The following is a 12,552-nucleotide window of genomic DNA, read 5'->3' as shown; positions in this document are numbered from 1 at the left end:
AGGTTTGAAGAACATATAAATTGGGGATTTGTTGGATTTGACCGTTGGGGATTTAAATCTATTATTTTATTAGTTTATTGTAAGTGAAGAAAGGGAAAAAGGGCTGTAGCCGTTGCGTTTTGACCCTTTCTCTTTTTATTATTTTAAATTATTATTTCTTTTCCTAATGGGAAATTTAAAACACCACCCTTCAAAAAATAAAAATTGTTAAACTACTTAAAATGCATATCAAAAGTTCACTCTCTGATTTTTATGATAAGTGTACAACTATTTAATACACTTTAACGAAAGCCCTTAAGGCTTTGTTTAGCAAAACAAAAAAAAATACTCATAAAAATTAATGTTTGGTAGGGAGAGTAAAAACGAAAAAAAAAATAAAATGAATTGATTTTTTTTTGTTTGATAGACTTTGAGAAATAAAACCACAAAAAATTTGATTTCTTAAGAAATGTATTTACATGTAATGAGATTTCTTTATATTTGGTGAAAAAAAATCGTTACTCAAAGTTCCTAAGGCAAAAAGAAAAAAAAAACATAGATGTGAACTCTTCACATTCTCAAGGGTATTTAAGACATGATATGTGCTTATGACATGTTAAAAAAAGAGATTAACAAGTATGCTGCTACCATTTTCAAAGGTGGGGGGAGATTTATATTTACGCACGTGAAAAACAGGGGAGGGGGGATCTTTTTTTTCACCGGTAGAGTTTATATGTATTTTCACAAGTATCAAATCATCATTGATGAGTGACAATTATATAGACTTTTATCGCACTAGTTTTTGTCATTTTATAGTCTTTTGAGTGAACTTATGATACTTAATGGCATGTATATGTGATTTCAGGTTCATTGCTCATGGAATGAAGGAAAACGTCAATAAATGGTGATAAAGGACTTAAAGGAAGATAAATGATGGTTCGATGAAGATTCGGGTCGAGATTCAAGACTTAAGATGAAGAAACTTATGCCAACATGAAGCCAATGACCATATGTTAGTATTTTGGTCATAACTTTTACATACGAACTCCGGTTCCTGACGAGTAAGCTATCCACGGAAAGGCGAGAGAAAGATCTACAACTTTTGTGTTGAACCTAAAGCCTCCAGCGCCGATCATTTCTCTCTAGCTCCGCTGGAAGTGATCCTGATGCTTACCAGCACTGCTGGGACCTTACCAGCGTCGCTGGGAGCCAGCTAGCGCCGCTGGGACTTCTTCCAGCGCCGCTCCCAAGGTCGGTTCAACTAGGGTTTATCCGAAAACCTAAAAATACCCCTCAAAAACCCTAGGGCTACAACCACACTTATTCCAATCGACTTTGGGGCTGCTTCTAAGGTATTTTTATCATATCTAAACCCTTGCAACATCTCCATAACACCCACATTATTCATAATCATTCATAATCATTACAACCATCATTCCATTCATGCATCAAAGATTTTCTTCATCAACCATTAAAGATTTGAAGATGGAGATGTCCGGCTAAACTTTTCGTTATCTCTCTCGGTGAATGATTTTTGGTTAACTATGTTTAGCAAACTTTTTATTATTTTGTATGAACATTAATTCTTCGTTGGTAATTTATGCAAGTACCTGAATATTTGTTCATTTAAGTTGTTATCTGATTATCGTAAGTCAGTCTATTGCGAGTCAACAATTTGTGCTGAGTCCAACTAGATTAGGGATTAAGACAAGTTGTGTGGTAAACATAGGTTGTGCCAAAAATAGTTCATTTCAACTTAACAAATTATGTCTATGTGATTTGGAACAAATAATTCACAGGGTTTGTTGAACTAGTTTATTCAATTATCTAGGAGCCGGAAGGGAGGCGCTTTTTTATTATTGTCTACAACTTTTTTTTTTTATTATTGCTTAGTTTAATTAGTATAAGTTTAGTTAACTAATTTTCATTGTCATTTTAGTTAATCAAAATTAGTTTTCTTAGTATTCTCAAACCAATCCAAATTGTGACAACTTGACTATAACCATTATAACCACAGACGCTCTTCGTGGGAACGATATCTACTTACCCTATCTAGTATAAGATATTTAGGTTTATTTTTTATCAGTACTTCAACGCCGACCAATCATCGATTTCATATTATATTCCTTTTAAATTGTATGTAAATTTTAAGTCTTCTTCCATCAAAATTATAAGTTTGTATCTTAATTTCATTTTTTAAAATTAGATTGTAAACATGATATTATATGAAGTTTTTGGTCTAAGTTGTCATGGGAAGCATGGAGTTCAACTTGCAAAATATTAGTGATGTGTTCTTGGATATTTGTTATGCTTCGGTTTGTAAGTTGTGAAATACTCCTTCCCATTTTAGTTATTCTATTTTAGCTAGTCTAAGTCTTTTTCTTTTGATTTTGACCGTAAATATCTTCGTTTGTATTGTATATAAGTTGATAAAAGTTATATCAATGAAAAGTACATTAAAAACTCAATCAATTCATATATGTTATATCAAGTGTTATATAACATAAACAAGACTATTTACGGTCAAAATTGAAAGAAAAAGACTTAAAAAGTCAAAATAAGACATTTAATATGGGATGGATGTAGTATATATTTGCATTCGGGTATTTTGTTATTATGTTGAAAAATTATTATGGAACTAATGTGATAGTTTATCTTTTTATGACTTACTTTGAATATTTTATGATGGTATTTATTAGTTTATCGTACTTAGATTGTATATGTATTTTAGATGAAAGTACATGTTTATTTCAAAAAATTCGAAGTTCGTTTTATATTTTGGATTTTATTTTTTGTTATGTATTTATTTAATAGATCATGGCCAAAATTAAAAATTCATTCATATCAAACAAAGGAAATTGGTATCTGATTTCTCAAGTTAACTTTTTTTTTTCTTACCAAATATTTGAAATCATTAAAATTTTTAACTATACATTTCATTTCTCTGGTTTATTTTATTTCTTTGAATTTCTCCCTACCAAATGTACCTAGGAACATCAGGTATGGTAAAGAGGTGTGAAACCATCCAAAACGCCACTTAAGCACCAAATCAACTTTCATTATCTCATCAGTTTTCAACCGGTATGATTGCAGTACGATACAGAACTCAAAACGCCATTTTTTCAACTTTAAATTACTTTAATAAATTTGACATACCCTTATTCCAAGAAAAAAAACCATTTCAAACCATTTGACATTCATCGCTTACGAGCATTTATTTTACGGGCATTTTTTTTCTTTAAACTTAGATAATACTAAGCTAAATGATTTTTCATATCAAATGAATCAATGTAATATGTAAAACTAGTTAAATGAGTATAGTTTAAGGACCAAAATGAGTATAATTTAAGGACCAAAATGAATCAATGTAATATCTACCATCTCCACCTACCATCTTCATTCTTATGTTTACTTTTTCAATCTTCCAATAGTGTGTATGTGTGTGTTATAGTTTCACTCGAAAATCATCATCAAAATCAGTGTTTATCAATCTATAGCAAGGTAAGGAATAAGAACATCAATACCCATATATATGTTTGTTGTGTCGAAAGTGTTTGAAGAATATATATATATATATGTATATATACGGAGTATATAAGAAAGAGATAAAAAAAAAAATAATAATAACTTAAAGAAAGAATAAAGATAAATGTTTGTTTTTGATTTTTTTTTTTAACTTGTTTTTGGATTTTTATTTATTTTTCTTCACTTTTTTCATTCTCTTTTCAATTAACTATACCCAAAAAAAATTAAAAACTTTTGCTTCAAAAGGTGTAGCTCGTAAGCTATAGGCGAAGTTTGTCAGTTTATTGCGGAGCCAAGATGGCTAAGAGTGGAGCTAGTTAGGTAGATCATCCCATCACCGATCGTCATCTATGACCTGTCACCCACTATGACCTGTCACTCCATTTAGCTACTCCTTATTAATATCTTTGGGTGCAGCCCAAACGTACTCAGTATGTATAGTTAATTTTTTTTTATATATTTTTGTTTTGAAATGAATTAATTAAAAAAAAGATGAAAAATAAAACTCACAAAAAAAAGCTTAAAAAAATTTAAAAAACGAACATTATCTCCTTTCTCTCCTCAAGAACTTTTTCTCAAGATCTCTACCTTGTGGTTGCTTATTAACAAATATTAAAGTAAATAAATTCGACAAGATTTTGACTCTTTGACCATGAAAAAACTGATGCACCAAGATTTACGAAGTGTGTGTATATATATTTATATATTGATGCAAAATTTAATGATTCAGGGTGATTTTCAATAAATCAAACCTATAGATTTATTTATTTTATTTTAACACTTATTTTATTTTAACTATTTCAAGTATATCAAATAGTAGATAACGGCTCATCACATTCACTAAAAGCCAAAATAAACAAACACCCCGGACGTCGGCAAAAAAGAAAAAAAAAACAAGAACCCTGGTTCTTCATCGGTGCCAGATAAGGGGAGGGATGGAATTGTGTTTGGTGTCGTATGCCATGTAACTTTTCGGGGTCGGCATTTTAGTTCCATACTCGTATGCTCTAATAAAGGAGCAACTCCCATCACCCTTGGAAAAAACCTACTGAACTACCCTAACTACTCATATATTTATTAACTAATTTAAATAGTTCATCTAATATACGTATAATACTCTTAATGAAATTATTTACATTAATTATTTTCACGTGGTAAATGAGGTTGGTGGTCAATTAGTAAGGTCTTTGACCTTGGGGGGATCCACCTGGGTTCGAGTCCCATTTCTCACATTTGTGGGGGTGGATTAATAGGGATTTTTTGAAAGTATTGAGTTTCATCACAGGCATGCATGCAATTTAGAAGTATGAGTAGATTAGAATGTCGTTTTAAAAAAAACGGAGCCCTTTAATAGCTCTCATTTTAATAAAGGATGACAACGGGTCGGGTATGTGTCGATGTTAGATAATCTCGGACCCGCCTTGATTCAAAATCCCCGTCCCAAGCTCCGATCCAAACTCGACGGGTCCCCATTTATTTACAAACTGTAAGGTTACAGGTTTCCCCGTGAGTAATCGGGATTTGTTTAAGTTTTGTAATTTAAATCTAGTTACTTTGAAAATCATGTTATGAAAACCTGCAAACTATTATCTTTAGTATTATTAGGCCTTGTCCAACTATAACATCTATTTCTCTCTTTTTTAGGCCTCTCCTTATAGAAACTCACTTCTTCACCACTTCTTACACTATTAATCAGCTTTTCTCTCTCATAGACAACCCAAGAACACCCTCTCCTTATAACCCCCACTTCTTCCCAACTTCTTCCAATATTTTCTCATTTTACTTATCTTTTACAAAAAATTTAATAAAATACTTTTATTAACATAATTATAAATAAAACCCTAAAATAAAGGGAAAAATCCATAAAAAGGTAACATATTTACACAAATTTCTTATTAAAGGTAACCTATTTTGTTTTCGTCTATTTAAAGGACCCTATTTTCAAAAATTTCCTAATGAAGGGTATCTCGATAGTTTTTGACAGACGACGTCCGTTAATTGCCACGTGACTGATGTCACGTCATCAATTTTGCTGACATGGCAGTTGACTTTTAAGTCTTTGACTGACGTCTGTTATTTCTTATTCTCTATTAATAATCTACATAAGTCGATCTTGCATTTACACCCAAACAATCAAAAAGGATTTGAAATAAAACCCATTTACATCCAAAGAATCAAAAACCCTCATTAACAACGAAAGCCAATTTAATCAGACTAAATAGATCTTGTCTATCTATCATATATGGATGTGAATCATGATTTTATATGTATGTGTATATGAACGGAACCGTCAAGATTAAAGGGAAGAACACCGACAGCGGTGGTGTTAATTGTAGCCGGTGAGATAAGGGAGAAGAGTAATATGGTGGTGGTCAAAGGCGATTTTCGTTTCCGGTTGGCATGGTGGTGGTCAAAGTGATCTTGATTTTCCGACCATCGTTTTCAGGCCATCATTTTACATGGAGGGATGAGGTTGATCTATAAGAACATGTTATTATTGGTGGTGTTGATGTTGTAAACATTTAAAGAAACAGGATGTAGCAAAGATGTAGCAGAATTCTTTATATGTGAAATACATTCATTCATATTTGTGATATATCAATATGAACGTTGTTATTCTTGATAAAAAAGACAAGAAATTATAGTGGATATATCAATATTATTGTTAACATAAACTGCCAGCAAAAATGATGACGTTGCATCAGTGATGAGACATTTAACGGGTATCGTCTATAAAAAACTAACGAGATACCATTTATTAGGAAAATTTTAGAAATAGGGTTCTTTAAATAGACGAAAATAAAATAGGTTACCTTTAATAGAAAATTGGTGTAAATAGGTTACCTTTTTTATGGATTTTTCCCTAAAATAAAAACTAAAACATTATAGGGTTAAATTGAAACATTTTAAAACTTGTAAAATGATTTTATAAAAGTGTTAATACTTGAGGGGCTAAAATGTAAATAAATTATTTATATATTATAGTTTTTTGGGCCCCACTTTGTCTTCTTCAAAGTTCTCCCCTGTAAATATATATACATACAGATATAACGTGTATATATATATGATAAACTTTTTTTTTTTAATTTTGCAATGATCTCAAAACGATTTGGGACCCACAAAACCATCCGCCGCTCGTCTCAGTTTGGAACAAACCCCTCGGACGCGGGCCTTGAACGCAACAGTGCTACTAGCTTCATTTTTTTTGCGGGGCGTCAGACGCAGGAGAACGCTCCTATGAGGAGAGGCCTTACTACCATATTAGCTTCAAATCATTATTTTCACATTTTATATTCCAAAATATATTATTATTAACCATATTTTTTTCATTTCTTTTATAGATGTTTTATTATTTTTTCATTTCTTTTTAGCTTTTTCTCACTAGTAAAAAAGATATCATTCGGATTTTTTTGAGAAAATTTCCTTACCATTCGCATTTTTGAGAAAACGGAAAAAATAGTTCGAGATAATAAGGTGTTGGCTAAGGCCTTAATTTATTACGAATTATCCACCAATGTCCTGTAATAATTTGAAAATGTTATGTCATGGGATCATACAAGTTTGTATATATTTTGACTGAACAAATGACAAATGGATCTAAAATTTGAAATTGACAAATGACAAGCATATTGATCAGCTTGTTAAACTCAAGGTGATACTAGTGAAATCTCTTGTATGAATGAACTCCTATTCATAATGCTATAGAGTGGCAGAACCCCAAACCAAAATAAAATCATCCCCATATCTAGACTCAAACCCGACCCCAATCCAAAAAAAGTCAGGTTTTGGGTTTCCCAGTAGGTTCTTGCCATCCCTAACAGTGCATTCTCGAGTTTTTATTAAAAGAAAAGAAAGAAGAAGATTGGATAGAGGAAGAAATGATAGAAGATTACATTTATAAAAGTCATTCTCGAGTTTGAAAGGAAAGTGAAAGAAAAATAATCTAAACAATCAGAACCACCACCTGCAACCACCCCTTCCACCCACTCACCACCGGAAACCTGCAACCACCACCTACAACCACCACCGGAAACCTGCAACTACCACCTGCAACCACCACCGGAAACCTGCAACCACCACCTACAACCAACCCTTCCACCCAACCACCACCGGAAACCTGCAACCACCACCTACAACTACCCCTTCCACGAGTTTTCTTCCAAATCAGGCCAAAATGGCTAGAAAACTTTTGGGGGAAAAAACCTTGATTTTTCCTTCCCTTCCCTTTCTTTTCTTTTGAAAAAAAACTCAAGAATGCAAAAATTTAAAAATTCTTATCTTTCCTTTTCTTTTCCTTTTGGCAAAAAAAACTCAAGAATAAAGCCTAAGTGAAGGCCCCTGGCTTGTCCACACTTAGGCCTACATCGTAATCGAGTTAATACTTATCAGTTTTCAACAATTGTTTCTTTCAGGATGATAAAGAAGGTTATAACAGCAATTTTTCTTTTGGCTTTGTTTGGTTTAAGCAACGCCGATATTCAGACAAACAAGCTTTTTGAGTTGCTAAAATCAGAAGGATCTAAAGAAAACCGACATGTTCCTAACACATGCATGGGCCGTTTCGGATGAAGTCACTAATGAGTACTCTCCTGTTTACATGTCACAACAAGACGGTTTGGCACATCTCGACAAGATTTATGCCTTGCCAGGCCAACCTGTAGGCGTTAATTTGAATCAGTACTTGGGATATGTGACGGTTAATCACAATGCTGGGAGGGCTCTTTTCTATTACTTTGTTGAGTCTCCCACTGATTCTTCTACTAAATCATTGGTTTTATGGCTAAATGGAGGTACTGCTTGAATAGCACATGAGCTTATATCCTTAGAAAAACAACTCATTTCACCTTTGTTTAGTATAACTTGTCATATAACTTGAATTGGTGACATTTAACAGGTCGAGGATGCTCTTCCATGATCGGAGCCATGTCAGAAGTAGGACCGTTCAGAGTCAATAGTGATGGAAAAACTCTCTTCATGAATGATCATGCTTGGAGCAACAGTTTAAATTATTTAAACTCCCCCTTTTTTATTTTCTTACTGTATTAATACATTGATCATAACCATAATAAATATTATGTGCAGTGGCAAATATGTTGTTTCTGGAATCCCCTGCTGGAGTGGGCTTCTCATATTTGAATAAAACTTCGGATTATGATCACTCTGGTGACAAGAACACTGCACATGATAATTACATATTTCTTGTCAACTGGCTCGAGAGATTCCCACAGTACAAAAACCGTGACTTTTACATTACTGGTGAAGGTTACGCCGGCCATTATGTTCCCCAACTTGCTTATAGAATCCTGATTAACAACAAAAAAGCAAGACAAACCATCATCAATATCAAAGGGATCGCTGTAAATACATTCAACTCACACTTTCTTGGTTATCAAACAAGTTTAAAGTTTTTCTAGTAGTTCTAATCATATGATAAATGTTGCAATATATGCAGATTGGGAATGCAAACATTGATGATGAAATAAGAATGACAGGAATGTACGATTATTGGTGGAGACGTGATATGATTACAGATGCAACACATGATGCCTTGTTGAAATACTGCAACTTATCAGATGATTCTATATCTGAATTGTGCAAAAATAGTAGAGACAAAGCTTCAAAAGAGATGGGAGATATCAATTTGTTCAACATCTATGCACCAATTTGCTTGAACCCTCAACAACAAAATGCCTCTGCTACAACTGGTTCTGTAAGCCATTTAGTAAACACATTGTTACCTTACCTAAATCATGTGAACCGCAAATTTCATCTTTATTAATTACATATCTATATATCTTTCAGATTAATGTATTTGACCCTTGCTCGGGATATTTCCTGAAAAACTATCTGAATAACTCTGCTGTTCAAAGGGCATTACATGTGAGACCAACATCATGGACATTCTGCAGGTACCGTTAGATCAGTCTCATAGAGACATAGAATAGTATGAATCTTCTTCATATTGATGTTCATGAAAATGATTGCAGGGGTGTTATCATGAGCCGCTGGAATGACAAGGCAACTACCATCCTCCCAATAATGAAGCATCTCATTTCAAACGGCCAAAGGGCATGGGTATACAGGCAAGTATTCCTCACACTGGGATTACTATAGATAACTTCCTTAAGTGAGATTCCCGAGGTAGGAAAATTGATTAACTATATCTTACTTTGCAGCGGCGATATGGATGGCTTGGTTCCCGTCACTTCTTCTAGGTACTCAATCAACGCCCTCAATCTTCCGATTGAGACAGCTTGGAGGCCATGGTACCTCAATAAAGAGGTATGCATTGAACCTTTTGGTCATTCACATAACTATTCTAGTTGAAATACAAATCATATATTTTTAGGTGGTTTGTATGTATGTATATCTCATGAAATTGTAATTCTGGTGTTCGATCACTTCCATTTAAAAAAAGGGTATATATTGTTGCATGATTTTATACAGTGCATTATCTAACTACATGTATGCTTGAAAAATAAGGATGTGTAATATTTTATAAGCAAATTATGGTTGAAAAGTGAAATATAATTGGCATATATCGTGACGGCTACTAACGTGAAACTATGTTAACAGGTTGGGGGGTATTTGGAGGCATACAAAGGACTACTTCTTATAACTGTTAGGGGTGCAGGCCATACCGTTCCAAGCGAACAACCACAACGTGCATTGGCATTGTTCTCGTCATTCATTGAAGGGATACTCCCTCCTTCCTCGTGAACATATGTTTGCTTTGTACAGTTTTAATTACTTTGCTTTGCTGAATATGGTTGATAAAGATCAGATCAATGTCTAACAATTAGTGTCTACTTGACCCAATATGTTTTATGCTTAGTTACCCCATGTAACTTTTACTTCACTTTTATTGGAAGAAAGTGGTATGGCAATATGGCATTCACATTTTCATGAATGATAAGTGTTTTTACTAAAATGTAATTAGGAGATCGTGTTCTGATTCACTACTGGTTTGTATCATTAACTAATCATTAATTTTCTGTGAACCATTGACAGACACATTGTTGACCCAGGGGAAAAGAACAGAACCCATCTTGATCTTATAAGATCTCATCATAACCACAAAGTACTAGCTAATAGAATTATATTAGGAATAATGACTTGTGGATATAACGAACTATGTCAAAATGTCTATGCTATGCAATTAACTAATCAGGACCTATGCCATGTAATTAACTTCTATATCTGTCCAAAAGATGTATGCGATGAGCGGTTGAATAGTAACCGGTCACAACTTATTACATGGTATGCTCAGTCACTTATAGAAGCTAGCTGATAGCTTGATAGACTTATTTGGATGTTTTTTTCCCCTTCAAAATGCATATGAAACAAAAGCATGATGCTAACTCAGAAGTAGATTCAAGCCACACAATTATTTCAAATACATACATACATCCACCACCTCCACTTAGAGTCTGTATGTATGATCCCTTAAGTCAAATTTCACACCCATCAATTTTTCTACCATACCGTGCTATATATTCTATCAATGTAGTTGTTCTTATGGGGTTTTATCATATAAATTTGTTTTTCACTAGGTAAAACTCGCGCTGCACGGACTAATTGGTTTTCTAGCTAATTTATCATAAATGACATGGAATAAGAAAAATGTTATAACTTCAAGTGATGAATAGTTATATGTACGTAATAATATAGATGATCATATAGATTTATTATAAGATGTCTACAAAAATGAAGGTATTTAATATTTATTACAAAAAAAAAGTTGTTATATTGATTGAATTAGACAAAGATTAAATATAAATATAAAAGGAATTATAGATGTGAATGTCATCGGAATTTCATTTTTGGGTTTGGTAGTAATAGAATCAATGTGAATTTTGAATAGCACAATTGCTCATGCAAAATTTATAACCATCCATTTTTCTATGATGATAATATTTAAAATGTGATTTTTCATATTTGTTTAAAGAATTTAGCGTTTTTATTAACCTAAAAACATTACATTTTCTAACCCTGTAACTTATCGTTAAATATTTATACGTGAACTACTAAATATATAAATTTCATGAACAGACAGTTTAATCTCTATCTCCATCTCTATCTCTATTATCTATACTATCTATATAAATAAACTACCCCCTAAAAATTTAACAACCTACCTTTAAAATCTTTAATTTACCTTTTTAATTTATACTACCATCAAACACTTCATCCCTGAAATTCCAAAACTACCCTTAAAAAAAAATCTTACGCGTGTCTCTTCCCTTACCTGAAGTTGCTCATATAGTATACAAAAATAACACACATGCGTTACTGAATTTAATAATCAATCAACATAAAAAGACGTTCGCTCTAAAACAACGACGGTTTGCACTTTCAACCGGATTAAGAAACACTTTATTTGAATCATATATTCACGTAATAACACGGTACTGCTACTTAACCAACGTTTTTTTCCAATGCCCCGCTGCATTGCGCGGGTACAAGACTAGTATATAAAACAAAATTGTTGTCCATAAGTATTTTTGAAAAAATTTTGATGTGACAAACCCATAATTTATTTTAGAATGATTTCTTTTTAATTATGATGTCATATATACTTTGTCTTATTTTCATTAAAAATAGCTCTTTAAATGTTTAATAAAGAATTAGAGACATATATAATATTATAAATAAAATGTTTTTTCTCTATCTCTATTATAAATAAAACAAAATTGTTGTCCATAAGTATACAAAATTGTTGTCCATAAGTATTTTTTAGATGGCCCATTAAATGTTTAATGAAGAATTAGAGACCTATATAATATTATAAATAAAATGTCTTTTTTTTAATTACCTAAAGTAATAATTACTCTTATGTTATAAATTATTATTGTGTTAGTTAATTCATTAATTTAATAACAAACATTACATATATTTATTTTAATATATATTTTATTTCAAAATTTTATTAATATACTCGGGTTGAACCAAAGTTAATTAACTAGTATGTTTATAGTTATACATATAGTCTAATATATATAAATTTCATGAAAAAACAAATTAATTAATATTCATACCATAGATTTA

General features: G+C 32.2%; 1 pseudogene; it reads left to right on the top strand.

Annotated features, from left to right (window-relative positions):
* Window positions 1-7,917: 7,917 nt before the first annotated feature.
* On the top strand, window positions 7,918-10,224 carry LOC122595184 (annotated as a pseudogene).
* Window positions 10,225-12,552: the final 2,328 nt, after the last annotated feature.

The sequence above is a fragment of the Erigeron canadensis genome, chromosome 4, assembly GCF_010389155.1.
Source record: "Erigeron canadensis isolate Cc75 chromosome 4, C_canadensis_v1, whole genome shotgun sequence".
Taxonomy (NCBI): Eukaryota; Viridiplantae; Streptophyta; class Magnoliopsida; order Asterales; family Asteraceae; genus Erigeron; species Erigeron canadensis.
Note: the sequence above shows the minus strand (reverse complement) of the source record. Positions and strands in the feature narration are given on the sequence as shown.